The 6128-nt window shown below is 38.5% G+C and overlaps 1 protein-coding gene and 1 pseudogene across 1 annotated transcript in view; one reads left to right on the forward strand and one right to left on the reverse strand.

Annotated features, from left to right (window-relative positions):
- Positions 1-6128, forward strand: part of LOC105523903 (selenoprotein T) — a 34440-nt gene that overhangs the window by 10500 nt on the left and 17812 nt on the right. The gene's annotated exons all lie outside the window — the stretch shown is intronic.
- Positions 5533-6128, reverse strand: part of LOC105523990 — an 8591-nt pseudogene continuing 7995 nt past the window's right edge.

A 6128-nucleotide genomic window follows, 5' to 3' on the forward strand; every position in this document is an offset into this window, starting at 1 on the left:
AAAATTAACCGGGTGTGGTGGCACACACCTGTAATCCTAACTACTTGGGAGGCTGAGATATGAGAATCGCTTGAACCCAGGAGACGCCCAGTGCGTCAAGATCACACAACTACACTCCAGCCTGGGTGATGGAATGAGACTCTATCTTTACAAAAAAAAAAAAAATTAGCTGAGAATGGTGGTGCATGCCTGTAATCCCAGATACTCTGAAGGCTGAGGCACCAGAATCACTTGAACCCAAAATGTGGAGGCTGCAGTGAGCCACAATCATGCCACTGCACTCCAGCCTGGGAGGCAGAGAGAGACTGTCTCAAAAAAAAAGAAAGAAAAATTATATACTAACACTATTCATCTTGTGCAGCGTATTTTGAATATATTTTTCCTATCTGCCTTTGAATTCAATTTATGGTACTTTTTGTGCTACAGATATTTTTTAATTGATATGCAGTCAGAGATACCAACAATTTTCTTTTAAGATGCTTTTTCTGCTTGAAAGGCTTTCTTTACCCTAAGATCAGAAAAATGTTGCCTGTAATTCTTTTTGGCGTATTGTTTCATTTTTAAACATGAAATACTGTTCTGTATTTCTGTACTTTAATATACCCTGAATTAATTTTTTTTTTAATTTGTCTTTTTTTTTTTTTCCTTTTTGTGGAGAACGGAGTCTCGCTGTATTACCCAGGCAGGTCTCGAACTCCTGGGCTCAAGCTATCCTCCCGCCTCTGCCTCCCTGAGCGCTGGGATTACAGGCGTGAGCCACCGCGCCCGGCCGTTTTTTAAATTTAGATACAGGGGCTACATGTGCAGGTTTGTTACATGGGTATATTGTGTGATGCCAAGGTTTGAGCTTCTATTAAACCCAAATGGTGAACATAGTGTCCAGTAAATAATTTTTCAACCCTTACCCTCTTCCTTTCCTCCCCTTTTTTGGAGTCTTCAATGTCTGTTTTGTTTCTATCTTTATGTTTGTGTGTACTCAATGTTTAGCTCTGATTTATAAGTGAGAATATGATATTTGGTTCTGTTTCTGCATTAATTCACTTAGAATAATGGCCTACAGCTGTGTTCATATTGCTGCAAAGGACATGATTTCTTTTTCTTTTTAATGTTTGCTTAGTATTCCGTGGTATATATGTACCACATATTCTTTATTCAATCCACCATTGATGGGCAACTAAGTTTATTCTATGTCTTTGCTATTGTGATTAGTGCTGCAATAAACATACTAATACAGATGTCTTTTTAGTAGAATAATTTATTTTCCTTTGGGTATATGCTCAGTAATGGGATTGCTGAGTCAAATGGTAATTTTGATTTAGTTCTTTGAGAAGTTTCTGCTTTTCGCGTGGGCTGAAGTAATTTGCATTCCCACCAAGGGGAGAAATACAGAGAACCCAAAAATAAAGCCATACGCTTACAACCAACTGATCTTCAACAAAGTCAACAAAAATAAAACGATAGGGAAAGGACATGGTGTATTAGGTGTTACCTTTTTTTCTTCATCCTCACCAACATTTGTTATTTTTTGACTTTCAAATAGGAGCCATTCTGATTGTTGTGAGATGGTATCTCATTGTGTTTTTAATTAGCAGTTCTCTGATGATTAGAGATGAGAATTTTTTTCATGTTTTTGGCTGCTCATATGTCTTCTTTTGAGAAGTGTGTGTTCCTGTCCTTTGCTTGTTATTTGTTTTTTTCCTGTTGATTTAACTTCCTTGTAGATTCTGCATATTAGTCCTTTGTTGGATCCATAGTTTGCAAATATTTTCTCCCATTCTGTACCTTGTCTGTTTACTCTGTTGATAGTTTCTTTTGCTGTGCAGAAGCTCTTCAGTTTAATTAGGTCCCACTTGTCGATCTTTGTTTTTGTTACAGTTGCTTTTGAGGATTTAGTCATAAATTCTTTGCCTAGGCCAATGTCCAGAAGAGTATTTCCTAGGTTTTCTTCTAAGATTTTCATAGTTTGAGGTCTTACATTTAAGTATTTAATCCATCTTGAGTTGATTTTGGTATATGGTGAGAGGTAGGGGTCCAGTTTCATTCTTTGCATATGATTAGCCAGTTTTCCCAGCATCATTTATTGATTAGGAGGTCCTTTCCCCGTTGTTGGTTGTAGGTGTGTGGCTTTATTTCTGGGTTCTCTGTTCTGTTCCATTGTTCTATATGTCTATTTTTGTACCAGTACCATGTTTTGGTTACTGTAGCATTGTAGTATAGGATTGCTTTGGCAGTTTGGGCTCTTTCTTAGTTCTGTATGAATTTTAGAATAGTTTTTTCTGATTCCATGAAAAATGAGGTTGGTAAGTTGATAAGAATTGTGCTGAGTCTTTAAGATTCCTTTGGGCAGTCTGGACATTTTAATGATATTGACACTTAGAATCCATGAGCATGGAATGTTTTTCCATTTGTGTCATCTATGATTTCTTTCAGCAGTGTTTTGTAGTTCTCCTTGTAGAGTCTTCCATCTCCTTGATTAGATGTATTCCTAGGTATTTTATGTCTTTTTGGTTATAAATGGGATTGCATTTTTTATTTGTTTTTCCACTTGAACGTTATTGTTATATAGAAATGCTACTAATTTTTTTTTTTTTTTTGAGACAGGGTCATGTTCTGTTGCCCAGGCTGGAGTTGCTAGGTTTCATAATGTCAAACTATAACAAAATTAGTTAAGTGGCGCAATCACAGCTTACTGCAGCCTTAACACCTGGGCTTGGTTGATCCTGTGGCCTCACCCCTGGAGTAGTTAGGACTACAAAGTCGGTGCCATCACGACTGGTGCTACTGATTTTCATATGCTGAAACTTGACTGAAGTAATTTATCTGATTTGTGAGCCTTTTGACAGAATCTGTAGGGTTTTCTAGGTATAAAATTATACATCAACAGTAGACTGGTCGCTGTGGCTCACGCCTGTAATCTCCACACTTTGGGAGACCAAGATGGGAGGATCACTTGAGCTCAGGAGTTTGAGACTAGCCTAGGCAACATGGTGAAACCTTGTCTGTACTAAAAATAAAAATACAAAAATTAGCCGGGCATGGTGATGCATGCCTGTAATCCCAGCTACTCGGGAGGTTGAGGCAAGAGAATCGCTTGAACCCGAGAGACAGAGGCTGCAGTGAGCCAGGATCATGCCACTGCATTCCAGCCTGGGTAATAGAGTAAGACTGTCTGAAAAAGAAAAAGAAATAATCAACAAAGACAGATAATTTGATTTCCTTTTTTCCCATTTAGATGACTTTTATTTCTTTCTCTCGCCTGATTGTTCTGCCTAGAACTTTCAGTATTATGTTGAATAGGAGTGGTGAGACAGTAGACATCCTTGTTTTGTTCCAGTTCTTAGGGGGAATGCTTTCAACTTTTGCCCATTCAGTATGATGTTGGTTATGGGTTTGTCATAGATGGCTCTTACTATTTTGAGGTATGTTACTTTAAGTTGTTGAGGGTGAAACTTAAGTTTTGAATACACTGCGCCATCAGTAACTTTTCGGCCTGGCCTCCATGCCTCTACAGATGGGACTATAAATTTCCAGAATTCTCTGTGCTACTGCTAGTCTTTTTCCTGCTGCCCTGATACCCTGACACACCCTTGCTACTTATTCTGTTGATGTTTTCTTTTTCTTTTTTTGAGACTGGGTCTCACTCTGTCACCCAGGCTGGAGTGCAGTGGTGCAGTCATTGCTCACTGTGGCCTCGACTGCCCAGACTCAAGTCATTCTCCCACCTCAGCCTCCCAACTAGCCGGAACTACAGGCGGGCACTACATGCCTGGCCAATTTTTGTAATTTTTTGTAAGAGAGGAGGTTTCGCCATGTTGGCAAAACTGGTCTTGAACTCCTGGGCTCAAGCAGTCCTGCCTCAGCCTTCCAAAGTGCCAAGAGTACAGGCAGGAGTCACCTTGCCCAGCCTTGGTGTTTTCTTTCTTTTTAACACATCCTTTGTCAGGATATAGAAAGTTGGGAATGGGAGCATGGATAGTACCTTACTTCACTGAAGCTGACCAGCTATTCGTTTCTTCCTTTGGGATGAGCCTTAGATCTGTGAGCTTTCAGACAGGAATTTTCCTGAAGCAGAGTTTGGGTAATTTTTCTTAATCTTGACCTTTCTGTCTACCTTGTAATTAATATAATTTTCACCTAGGTTTTGTCATTAGGTTGTTTGTTAGTGTCAGTGTTTGGTACGATTTATTTTTGTGAATTTTTGTGATTTCAGAATTTGAGTAAGAATTTGATAGAGGCTATGTACTGAAATTACATTACATTAGAGAATTTCAGTAGTTTAATGTTTTAAAAGGTAATTTTGGCTGGTAGAAAAAAATGAGGAACAGAGGTTCCTAGTAGTTATATGAATGAAAATGAAATCAAAGGTTATCAAATGATATCAAAGGTTCCTAGTAGTTATATGAATGAAAATGAAACCCAACTGTTTTACTTATGATTGGTCTCTATTGTCACATTACAATGCTTACTTTTGAAGGTAGCTTAACTAATTTTGTTATAATTTGGCATTATGAAACCTAGCATTTGTACCTCAAGCAAGACAGTCTTTTCATTAGGTATAAAGGTACCCTTTTCATTTTGACAAGGTGTTCATTTGATAAGTAGTTATGTCATTAAGCAGAACTACTTAAGGTTGATTTGATTTGGTTATCTCAGCACTACAAATTCAGGATGTCACTGTGTTTGGTTTTTCTTAAAATTTGCATCTTAGTAACTAAAAACAGTCTTAACATTTCAATCAGTCTATTAGATGGGGTTCATGTTTCATTATTTTCAATTTTGCTGGTAGAGAGAAGGAAAGGATAGAATATACACAACTGATGACCTAAGAGAAGTGTGATAGAAAGATACACCAGTGAAATTATTGTTCTTTCTCTCCTTGCTCTTTAATTTGTGTTTGTAATTTGTGCATTGCTTTCTGGGTTTGCTTCTGCATTACCTTATAATTGTTCCCCAGGGTTTGCTGTGTATTTGTCTCTCTGAAATTAGATTGTGAACTCCTTCAGGAAAGGAGACTAAAAAATGTTTTACTAACATTTAAAGTATCCAAATGCTGTTAACATTTTTCTAATAATGGTGATAACGTACCTACATACATGTATCACTTTTACATGCCTTATCTCTTGAGTACTCTGAGAATTACCTGTGTATTGCAGGTGTCATTCTACTCATTTTACAGGTGTGGATACTGTGACAAAAGCAGGTTAATGGACTTGACCATTGTCTTGTTGGTCAGTGAGAGAGCTGATTTCCTGACTCTATTTAACGGTCTTGCCACAGTACTATTGCATCATGAGTCGTGTGTGTGTGTATTTGTTTTTGTTTTCTTTTTTTAATAGTAGTAACCTTTATTTAAAATAGTTTTTAATTTAGGAAAGCGCATTTTACATCAGTTTCCAACTAATTATTAGAGTCAGAAACAAAATAAAATCAGAGAAAATCCTTTGTAGAAAAAATACACAAAGAACATTTCTACATGTGAAAAAGCAGTAAACAGTGTTAACATCCAAGTTTTTAGTCTCAATTCCACATCTTCTAGTGAACACCACTATCAACCTTGAGATCTGATTTGTTCTTGTCATTCTTCACTGATTAGATGAAATATGTTAAGGTGTCTTTTTCACTCACTGGAATAGACCTAAAGTGGCAACCAACTATCTCAACAAGTTGTGCTTTATTAAGTCCTGGTTGATTGCTGGCTTTAAGTGTCTTTTGTATCTCCTAAGTGTATTTACTTGTAATTGGTATAAATCAACCTCTGGGGTATCAATATCTTGAACAGGTGAATCACCTCCATCATCATCACTCCCTTTTCTCTTTCTTCTGTTTCAAATACTCTGAATTAAGTTTTTATGATAATCACATATGTAAAGATGCCTGCGCTCATATCCAGCTCAATCTTCACCTTCTGGGATGTGCTCCTCTGGATCCTCTTGCTGAAGCTGGCGTTGCCTGCCGCCCGGCCGCACTGCTAACCATCCTCCGCAGGCAGCACAGTTGTCCAGAGCCTGGCCTGGCCGCCCCCGGGGGCCCAGCCGCTGAGACCGCCCCTGTGCCCGGCCCCTCAGCCCCGATTTCCCGGCTGAGGCGGCAGCAAGCCCGGTGGCCACTGTGGCTGCCGCCTCCCTACC

Source organism: Colobus angolensis, unplaced genomic scaffold, assembly GCF_000951035.1.
Source record: "Colobus angolensis palliatus isolate OR3802 unplaced genomic scaffold, Cang.pa_1.0 Scaffold48, whole genome shotgun sequence".
Classification (NCBI taxonomy): domain Eukaryota; kingdom Metazoa; phylum Chordata; class Mammalia; order Primates; family Cercopithecidae; genus Colobus; species Colobus angolensis.